This window comes from Pan troglodytes, chromosome X (assembly GCF_028858775.2).
Source record: "Pan troglodytes isolate AG18354 chromosome X, NHGRI_mPanTro3-v2.0_pri, whole genome shotgun sequence".
Taxonomy (NCBI): Eukaryota; Metazoa; Chordata; class Mammalia; order Primates; family Hominidae; genus Pan; species Pan troglodytes.
The window spans coordinates 134,227,919-134,239,672 of record NC_072421.2 but is presented as its reverse complement, the minus strand read 5'-3'; the positions used below and the strand labels follow the sequence as shown (position 1 = coordinate 134,239,672).

Genomic DNA, 11,754 nt, shown 5'->3' with positions numbered 1-11,754 from the left:
GCCTCTTTTAGTTATTTTAAAGTGAACTATTAAATTATTTTTTACTATAGTCATTCTGTTGTGCTAGCAAATACTAGGTCTTATTCATTCTTTCAAACTATTTTTTTGTACTCATTAACCATCTCCCCTTCCCCCTCCAACTCCTGTCCTAGCCTTTGGTAACTATCCTTCTACTCTCTATCTCCATGAGTTCAATTATCTTAATATTTAGCTCACTGGGAGAAATATCTACACTACATGCACCTGACAAAAGTTTTGTATTCAAAATGCATGAAGAACTCCTGTAACTCAATAATATAAACAGAAACCAACTTTTAAAAAAGGGCAAAGCATTTAAACGCATTTCTGAAAGAAGATGTGAGTGGCCAATAAACACATGAAAAGGTGCTCAACGTTGTTAGCCAACAGAGAGATTAAAATTAAAACTATGAAATATCACTACACACAAGAATAGCTAAAATCAAAAAGAATGATAACACCAAATGTTGGCAAAGATGTAAAACAACTGAAATTTTCATATATGCCAATAGGAGTATAAAATGATATAATCACTTTGGAAAACTGCTTGACAGTTTCTTAAAAAGTTAAACATGTACATATTTTACAGCACAGCAATCCTACTTCTAGGTATGTATTCCATAGAAATGAAAGCTTAAGTTTACAAAAAGTCTTGTATAAGGACAATCATAGCAGCTTTATTCATAAGGGCCCCAAGCTAGAAACAGAGCAGATTCCCTCACCAGAAGAATAGATAAACTATGGTATATTCATACAATCAAATACTATTCACTGATAAAAATGAATTAACTACTGATGTATGCAACATGGATGAATTTCAAAAATATCATGTTGAATGAAAGAAGTCAGGTAAAAAGAAATACATACTATAAATTCCCATTTATCTGATGTTATGGAATAGGAAAGACTAATCTATCATGATAGAAATCAGATCAGTGGTTACTTCAGTGGGGAGGACATGGGATTAACTGGGACAGGGCATGAAGGAACTCTCTGGGGTGATGGAAAAGTTCATCTCTTGATTTGAGTTACCTGAGTGAGTGCATTTGTAAAAACTGGTTGAACTGTACTTTCAGATCTGTGGATTTTGCTATATGTAAATTATATTTCATTTTTTTCAAATACAAATATAAAACCTACTGTTAGAAAACACCTCAACCTCACAGTAGTGGTTACCTGAATAAAGGAAGAAAGTAGAAGGAGCTAAAGTGAATGCCTTACGTGTACTCATAACTTGAAATGAAGAGAGAGAGAGTGTGTGTGAAAGGGAAAATGAACGCATGTCCCGTGAACTTGCTCTAGTATTCCTTCTAATTTTTTTTTTTTTTGAGACAGAGTCTTGGTATGTCGTCCAGGCTGGAGTGCAGTGGCGTGATCTCAGCTTACTGCAACCTCTGCCTCCTAAGCTCAAGCAATCCTTCCACCACAGTCTCCCAAGTAGCTGGGACCACAGGCGCATGCCACCATGCTTGACTAATTTTTGTATTTTTTGTAGAGATGGGTTTTTACCATGTTGCCCAGGCTGATCTTGAACTCCTGAGCTCAAGCGATCTGCTCACCTCAGCCCCACAAAATGCTGGGATTACACGCCTGAGCCACCGCACCTGGCCCCTCCTACCTGCTTTGTCATTCCATCTCATTCTGCTCTCTGGCTCATTTTACTCAAGCTTCCCACTGAATGTTGATGTTCATCATCATTTTAGCTTTTATTTTTTGTCATCTGAAAATACCAATGTTGCTTAAAGTGGATCATAATCTCTTGGGCTGCTTGCTAAAAATGCAGATTGTACCTACCTCATAGGACTACTTGGGCAACTGCATGAGATAATGGTTATATGATGCTTAAAATGGTGCCTATGACAAAGTAAGGACTCCTCCAAAAATTCTGTATTATTATTATTAGTTATTGTTGTTGTATTATTGAAACAGAATATTGGAAGTTGGTGGTGGATAATTTTCTTTTTTTTTATTTTACCTTAAGTTCTGGGATACCTATGCAGAACATGCAGGTTTGTTATGTAGGTATGTGTGCCATGGTGGTTTGCTGTACCTATCAATCCATCATCTAGGTTTTAAGCCCTGCATGCATTAGGTATTTGTCCTAATGCTCACCCTCCCCTTGCCTCCCACCCCCAGAGAATTTTCATTTTTATTAAAATCTTCAGGTGATTCTGATGCATATTAAGTTTTGGAACCACAGAAGAACACACTCCCTAAGGAATTTCATTCATATACATGACCTCAACTACTACTTGTATGGAAATGACTCACGGAACACATTTCCAGATATTTCTCCTGAGTACCAGATTCTAATGTATCCAGTTTCTTCTGGATACCTCCATTTGATAGCCCATAGATACCCTACAATTGACAGATTTGAAAACATACTCAGAGTCTTTCCCTGGACCCCTTTCCCTTCTTTCCCAGGCCTACTGAATGGTAGTTCTGCATTTCATTCAGCTGAACCAGAAAGTAAAGAATCATCTAGACTCTTCCTTCTCTCTTCCCATTCAACATCCGTTTGCTGACAACATTCACTTTCTTTGATACCCATTTCCTGTCAAGCCTACCCCCTTTATCAGTCTGGGTTTTTGTTTCCTCATTTGCATCTCACGGCTGCAGCCCAGGTCCTCTTTTCCCTTGCCTGGATTGTGGCAATGGCAGTCAAATTGGTCTTCCTCTTCCCAGAATATCACCAATTCTAGGAGTGCATGAATTAAAGCTATATATCCTATGAGTCTCAAAGTACTTCATTCTTGCGCAAACACCATGGCATTTCTTTTCCCTGCTTACAAAAGTAACACTTTCTTATGACAAGCAATAGGCAACAAAGAAAGATATAAAGAATAGAATAATAACATGTGTAACAAACCTGCATGTTGTGCACATGTACCCTAGAACCTTAAGTATAATAAAAAAGTTTTATATATGTGTGTGTGTGTGTGTGTGTATATATATATATATGTATGTATGTATAAAGAATAGAATAATACAGTTAGCTGGGCATGGTGGCACACACCTGCAATCCCGGCTACTTGGGAGGTGGAGGCTGGAGAATTACTGGAACCCAGAAGGTGGAGGTTGCAGTGAGCCAAGATCATGCCACTGCAATCCAGTCTAGGTGACAGAGTGAGACCCTGTTTCAAACAAACAAACAAACAAAACACAACAACAACAAAATAGAATAATGAGCAATCATAATACCACCACACAGAGATGAGTATTACTAACATTTTGTTTGTATTTATTTATTTATTTTAGAGACATACTCCCACTGTTGTTTTCCAAGTTGGAGTGCAGTAGCACAATCATAGCTCACTGCAGTGTTTTTATTTTTATTTTTATTTTTTGAGATGGAGTCTCACTGTGCCACCCAGGCTACAGTGCAGTGGCATGATCTCGGCTCACTGCAACCTCCGCCTCCCAGGTTCAAGAGAATCTCCTGCCTCAGCCTCCTGAGTAGCTGGGATTACAGGTGTACACCATCATGCCCGGCTAATTTTTTTGTAATTTTAGTACAGATGGGTTTCACCATGTTGGCCAGGATGGTCTCGATCTCCTGACCTTGTGATCCACCCACCTCAGCCTCCCAAAGTGCTGGGATTACAGGCGTGAGCCACTGTGCCTGGCTTTTATTTTTTTATTAAAGGATAACTTGCATACTGTAAATCCTAATGAATTTTTACATATAAATAGACTTGTGTACTCATCACCCAGAATACTGCCATCAACACAGACAGTGCCCTCGTGCCCCTCCACAGTCTATACCATTCACCAGAAAGAACCACTATTCTGATTTGTATCATTGTAGATTAGTTTTACCAGTTTTTGAACTTTATCTGCATGGAATTATACAGTATTTACTCTTTTATGTCTGTCCTCTTTTGTTCAAAGTTACATCCATGAGATTAATCCATGTTGTTGGGCATATCAGTAGTTCATAACTGTTAACATTTTGATGTATGTCTTTTCAGAAGTTTTTCTATACACACTCAGCCACTAAAATAGTGTCTATGTTATGACCTTTTTCTCCTTTTCATGTCATACAGGAATGTATCATCTTACAATTGTTTTGTTCTGGTTAAAAAGGCAATACATTCTTACTGTATAAAATGAAATGCTACTGAAATACATAATTTAAAAAGAAAAAGTCTCCCACAATTTCCCAATACACCCACAATAGCACTAACATAGAGGAGGTCATGGACATTTTGACTGGCATTTATCATTCATTCAACAAGCTTTTATTGAATGCCTTTTATGTGCTAGGCATTTTTTTGACACTGAGGGTATAGCAGTAAACAAAACAAAACCTTAGCTATCATGAAACTTACTTTATAGTGGGAGCTACTAACAAATAAACAATTAAATATGTAATGTAATATCAGGTTAGTGATAAATGCTATAATGATAAGTAAAAAAAAGAGAGAGAGTGATGGTGGATTTTCAATAGTATGGTCAAACACCGCATATTCTCACTCATAGGTGGGAATTGAACAATGAGATCACATGGACACAGGAAGGGGAATATCACACTCTGGGGACTGTGGTGGGGAGGGGGGAGGGGGGAGGGACAGCATTGGGAGATATACCTAATGCTAGATGACGAGTTAGTGGGTGCAGCGCACCAGCATGGCACATGTATACATATGTAACTAACCTGCACAATGTGCACATGTACCCTAAAACTTAAAGTATAATTTAAAAAAAAAAAAAAAAAAAAAGAAGGCTTTTGGAAGAAATAATATTTTATGAACAGAAAGAAAAGCAAGTGCAGGCCAGGTGTGGTGGCTCACGCCTGTAATCCCAGCTCTTTGGGAGGCCGAGGCAGGCAGATTACCTGAGCTTGGGAGTTCGAGACCAGTCTCGCCAACATGGTGAAATCCTGTCTCTACTAAAAATACAAAAAAATTCGCCGGGCATGGTGGTTATAACCTGTAATCCCAGCTACTCGGGAGGCTGAGGCAGAATTGCTTGAGCCCGGGAGGCAGAGGTTGTAGTGAGCCGAAATTGTGCCACTGCACTCCACACTCCAGCCTAGGCGACAGAGCAAGACTCTGTCTAAAAAAAAAAAAAAAAAGAAAGAAAGTGCAAAGGCCCTGAGGTTGGGACCTGCACGCATGCAAGGAGGCCAGTGGGTCTGGAACAGACCAACCAAAGAGAAGTGTAGTAGAAAATAGGGTTTGACATTCTGGACATAGGAAGAGGCAAAGATTTCATGACAAAGATACCAAAAGCAATTGCAACAAAGCAAAAACTGACAAATGGGATCTAATTAAACTAAAGAGCTTCTGCACAGCAAAAGGAACTATCAACAGAGTAAACAGACAACCTACAGAATGGGAGAAAATTTTTGCAAACTATGCATCTGTCAAAGGTCTAATATCCAGCATCTATAAAAAATTTAAACAAATTTACAAGGAAAAAACGACCTCATTTAAAAGTGGGCAAAGTACATGAACAGACACTTTTCAAAAGAAGACATACATGCAGCCAAGAAACACATGAAAAAAACTTCAACATCACTGATGATTAGGGAAATGCAAATGAACACCACAATGAGATATCATCTCACACCAGTCAGAATGGCTATTATTAAAAAGCCAAAAATAGCAGATGCTGATGAGGTTGCAGAGAAAAGGGAGTGCTTATACACTGTTGGTGGGAGTGTATATTAGTTCAGCCATTATGGAAAGCAGTGTGATAATTCCTCAAAGAGCTAAAAACAGAACTACCATTCGACCCAGCAAACCCATTACTGATATATACCCGAAGGAAGAGAAATCATTCTGTCATACAGACACATGCCCGTGTACGTTCATTGTAGCACTGTTCACAATAGCAAAGACATGGAATCAACCTAAAAGTCCATGAATGACAGATTGGATAAAGAAAATGTGGTACATAGACACCATGGAATACTATGCAGCCATAAAAAGGAACAAGATCATGTCCTTTGCAGGAACATGGATGGAGCTGGATGCCATCATCTTATGAAACTAATGCAGAAACAGAAAACCAATACTGCATGTTTACACTTATAAGTGGGCGCTAAATGGTGAGAACACATGGAGACATAGAGGGGAACAACAGATACTGGGAGGCCTAGTGGAGGATGGAGAGCAGGAGGAGGGAGAGGATCAGAAAAAAATAACTAATAGGCACTAAGCTTAATATCAGGGTGATGAAATAATCTGTACAACAAACCGCCATGACACGAGCTTACCTATATAACAAACCTGCACATGTACCCTTGAACTTAAAATAAAGGTTAAAAAAAAAGAAAATAAAGCTTGAAAGTAGGCAAGGGTCAGATATTGTAGGGCCTAGTAGTCTATCTAAGTCCTTTGAATTTTATTCTAACTATGATGGAAAGCCATTGGAGAGTTGAGAGCAGGTGAAGGAGATTATCTCATTTGTGTTTTAAAAGAATTACTCTGGCTCCTTTGTAGAGAATAGACTGCATAAAGGAAAGAATAGAAGTGGATACCCCAGGTGAGGAGCTATTGGCAGTGATCCCGGTGAGAGACAATGTGGCTTAGGCCAGGGTAGCAGCAGGGGAGGAGGTGAGAGGAGCATTGGTTCTGGACTTGTGTAGAACTGACAGGACTTGTTGGTTGCCCTTATACAAAATGTAAGAGAAGGAGAGGAAGTAAAGCACAACTCCAAGGTTTTTAGACTTGATGATTTCAGTATTCACATAGATCAATCAAACCTCCTTGCCTCTCAGTTCCTTTAGGAAGAACTGGCTTGATGCGTGCATTGGGAGAAAAGATTAGGTGCCCAATTTGGGTCATATTGAGTTTGAGATTAGATCATCCAAATGGAGATAGTGAGTAGGCAATGGAAATATGAGTCTAGAGTTCAAAGTAGAGGTCAGGGCTGGGGATTTACTGCCATGAAGCTGGATGAAATCACCTAGGGAGTGAATGCAGATAGAAAAGTGAAGCTGCCCAGGGCCTGAGTCCTAAAGCACTCCCATATTTCATAACCTGAAAGATGAGGAGAAACTGGCAAAAGAGACAAACAGAAACCAAGGAGGCCAAAGGAAAACTGTGTGGAGTCATGGAAGCCAAATGAAAAATCTGTTTCAAACAGAGCCACTGCTAGGCCATATTATTCCTGTGTGAAAATAAAACAATACAAACAAAAAGCCCTGTTTCTTCCTCAAGTAGAAGACAACAATTAATATTCTATTTATTTTCCAATAAGAATGGTTACAAAACCCATATACTCATTTTGAATAAATTGTACAAATCAAATATTGAACACAAAGGTATAGACAATCCCAAAATTTAATCACAATTAGGAACTCAAAGCCACCAGGATATAATAATTTATTATAAAATAGTTTCACATTTTGCTTTTATCAAAATAAAATTCTTTACGGCAGTTTCAATGCTTGCTTGCTTGCTTGTCACTATATATGACAGTCTTTTAACATTGTACATATTAAGTAGTTCTTAATAAATTTTAATTTTGGGAAGATACATTCTTTAATGGTGGCCATTGTTGACAAAATTAATATGTCCTGAGAGCTCATGAGCTATTTGCAAATGTACCTGATAAATTATTGCTGCAAATACGTTGCAGCACTTGAACAAGAGTCTTAATAGTTTTTTTTATTTTTTATTTTTTGAGACAGAGTCTTGCCGTGTCACCAGGCTGGAGTGCAGTGGCACGAACAGGGCTCACCGCAGCCTCGACCTCCTGGGCTCAAGCAATCCTCCCACCCCAGCCCCCCAAGTAGCTGAGACCACAGGAATGTGCCATCACGTCTGGCTAATTTTTAAATTTTTTGTTTGTAGAGGCAGGGTCTCCCTATGTTGCCCAGGCTTGTGTCAAACTCCTGGGTTTAAGTTAGCCTCCTGCCTCGGCCTCCCAAAGTGCTGGGATTACAGGCATAAGCCACGTCTGGCCTAGACTCTCACTAGATTTTAGTAATCAACTTTTTAGTTCCAGATTTTAGTTCCTCACACATTAAAAATCATCAATATCACACTCCATATATATTTTCATCAGTCATTTCAGTTGTAAAATTTTTGTAGATGTATTTGTTAATTTTATTATTAGTTTATATTATTATTTTATAATACTTAAGTTATATATGTTTTTTAGAACACTGTAAAGGCAATTATACTTGGCTGAATAATGGTCCCCCAAAGATATCAGTTCCTAATTCCTGGAACCTATAAATGTAACTTTATTTGGAAAGCAGATTTTTTTGCAGATGTAATTAAGTTGAGGATTTTTTTTTTCCGAGAGAGGGTCTTGCTCTGTTGCCCAGGCTGGAGTGCAGTGGCACAATCTTGGCTCACTGCAACCTCCACCTCCTGGGCTCAGGTGATTCTCCCACCTCAACCTCCCGAGTAGCTGGGACCACAGGTGCCTGACACCTTGCCTGGCTAATTTTTTGTATTTTTGGTAGAGACGGGGTTTCACCATGTTGCCCAGGCTGGTTTTGAAATCCTGGGCTCAAGCAGTCTGCCTGCCTTCACCTCCCAAAGTGCTAGGATTACAAGCATGAAGCACCATGCCCAGCCCAAGTTGAGGATCTTGAGCTTAGGAGGTTATCCTGGATTGTCCAAGTGGGACATAATGCCATCACAAGTGTCTTTATAGGAAAGAGGCAGTGGGGAGACTACAGACACACAGAGGAGGTACTGTGAAGACAGACAGATTGTGGCTGCAAGCCGAGGAATGCCAGCAGCCACCAGAAGCTGGAAGAAGCAAGGAATGGATTATCTCCTGAAATCTCTGAAGGAAGCATGGCCCTACTGACAGCTTGATTTCAGACTTCTGGCTTCCAGGAGACTGTGAGCGAATACATTTCTGTTGTTTTAAGCCACTAAATTTGTGGTAACTTGTTATAGCAGCCATAGGAAATGAATACAGCCATTATAATCTTTATTATAAATTTTTCCTTTAAATATGATATTTTATTTACTCATCTATTTCAATTTGAAATCGCGTACTGTTTATTAACTGACCAGATTAGAAAAATAATCACAGTAGACACCTTAGTTCATTCTTCTAAGAAGGCTGTTGATCTGGTCCTCCCTGTTGCCAGCATCTCCACCTTCTACAAAATGGGTGGTCTTTTTCTTCATCCCACCTCTTGGAGAGGATAATTTGAAGGGCCACATGAAGTTATTTGTTTCTTTGAAGTGTTTTCCAACAGTATAGATCTCATTAACAAGATCCTCCCTGCAGATGATACTGTATTTACCAAGAGATCAAGCAATCAAAGTGTTATCTCTCAAGGCAACTCACTTCTCATTGATTTTGCCATAACCACGCTTGTAGATTAGCTCATTTACTGACTTCAGCTTTGGGTACCCCCATGCAATATATGGTTTTACAATCATCAGCATGTTAATTGAATCCTTGTTGAGCTTTGCAAAGGTTCCATTGAAGATTTGACGAAGGCGAAGAAGCTGCAACACCTTTCGGACCTTTGGGCTCAGAGCATTGCTACCTCTGATCCTGATGACAAATGCCAATTTGGGTTTGTAGGTACATAGAAAGTTGCCAGCTTTTCTTGCCATCCTAGCTATTTTAATCTCAGCTCTGTACATTTGTCTATATTCGTTGTGATAGTGCTTCATTTTTTTCCTACAAAAGCTTCCTCCTTGCCTTTCAAAGCATCTTTTGGGCAAACTTCTCTCTCGGGCTCTGCGAAATTCCTCCACTTTTTCTTAAGGGTTTCTGGAACAGCAGGAAACTTCTTCTCTTTGACACCCTGTATGGTTTCAGCCAGAAAAGAGCTAAATATGATATTTTATACAATGATTTTTTTTTCTTTTGAGACAGAGCCTTGCTCTGCAACCTCTGCCTCAGCCTCCCAAGTAGCTGGGATTACAGGCGTGGGCCACCATACCCAGATAAGTTTTGTATTTCTAATAGAGACGGGGTTTCACCATGTTGGCCAGTCTGGTCTCGAACTCCTGACCTCAGGTGATCTACCTGCCTTGGCCTCCCAAAGTGCTGGGATTACAGGCGTGAGACACCGCGACTGGCCAAAATGCCCATTGACCCCGACGTGATAGGAACGATTTTTTTCTTTTTCCAACTTTTATTTTGATAATAGGTTCAGGAGTGCATGGGTAGGTTTGTTACATGGGTAAATTGCATGTCACAGGGGTTTGGTATACAGATTATTGCCCCAGGTGATGAAGATAGTACCCAACAGAATACCATTCTCAACATAGGCCCTGGGAAAAATTTCATGGTGAAGACTTCAAAAGTAATTGCAACAAAAACAAAAATTCATAAGTGAGATCTAATTAAAGAACCTCTGCACAGCAAAAGAAACTATCAACAGGGTAAACAGACAACCTACAGAATGGGAGAACATATTTGCAAACTATGCACCTGTCAAAAGTCTAATATCCAGAATTTATAAGGAATTTATATAATATTTTAAAAAGTTGAATTTGAAATTGATCATAGATCGGCTCTGTGGGGTTATATAGATCATATATGGGCTCAGATATACAGTTGAAATGAATTGTATTTTGCCTTTTTCTAGTGTTTCTATACTGGAGAAGTTGGTGTCAATTTTAAGAGACCATACAATTCGTTTAGCATTATTAATAAATTTTTCTTAAATAGTACTGTTCAGTTTTTGTCAAATAATTTCTAACTTCTTTCAATGCTTTAAGGAGAACCTGTACTTGGATGACAAATAGCCTTTTCAATTGTTATGACATGCCAAAAACTCACCAAACTCGCTTTTCCTCAAAGAACTGAGAAAACAGGATGTTGAATTGGTCGTGTATGGTCATATTGAAATCACCAATCTGAAATCCCTGAGTTCTTAAACTTAGAGTCTTTGAATTGTAAAAAAAAAAAAATCACAGATATTAAGATATCTGTGATTGTGAATAGCACTGCTTTGTAAGGCTCTTGTGCAATGGACAACCTGAACCTCTTTTCTGCACAGAAAAGCGCATTACATACAGTGTGAGAGAACATGGATATTTAATGACATTTATTATGCATATTAGAATGGCATCAGTGAGGGGAATAGTGTTTGTGAATGAAGGAAAAAAATCGGAGGAGAGTTTTTATATGTATGATAAACTGAGTAGTATGATCAATTTAACCTTCTGCATCTGAAGTTGAGGAAACATTTAATGAATATTCAGTAAAAAGAGCTGCGTGTCTAGTCCTTTTTTTTTTTGAGACAGGGTCTCACTCTGTCGCCTGGACTGGTTTTGACTTACTGCAACTTCCGCCTCCCGGGTTCAAGAGATTCTCCTGCCTCAGCCTCCCCAGTAGCTGGGATTATGGGCATGAGCCGCTGTGCCTGACCATCGTGTTTTTTTAAATAAGTACAATTAAGCATCTATTTTTACAAAGGGGATCAGACCATATGTGCTATTTTGCAATTTGCTTTTTAAACTTAGCATATTTTGGATATCTTTCCATGTCAGTACATGATTTATATCATTCTTTCTAGAAGCTGCTTAAGTATTTGATTTGATAGGTGCATTATAATTTAAGTCAATGCTCCATTGATATTTGATTTAAAAAAAGAGTATTTTGCATATTTATTATTTTATGGCAGAATGCCCAACATAGAGCAATATTGCAAATATTCAACTGTGCAAAAATAGTATGTGGTGGTTTAGTACAAATGGGACTGCTTTAAAAAAATACTGAAACAAAACTTGACGGTACTATAAGAAACATTTAAACTAAGTGGTTTCTAGATCTGCTTAGCTTGAGATC

The 11,754-nt window shown here is 38.7% G+C and overlaps 1 pseudogene; it reads right to left on the bottom strand.

Moving 5' to 3' along the window:
• Nucleotides 1–8,972: 8,972 nt before the first annotated feature.
• On the bottom strand, nt 8,973–9,681 carry LOC107971004 (large ribosomal subunit protein uL30-like; annotated as a pseudogene).
• Nucleotides 9,682–11,754: the final 2,073 nt, after the last annotated feature.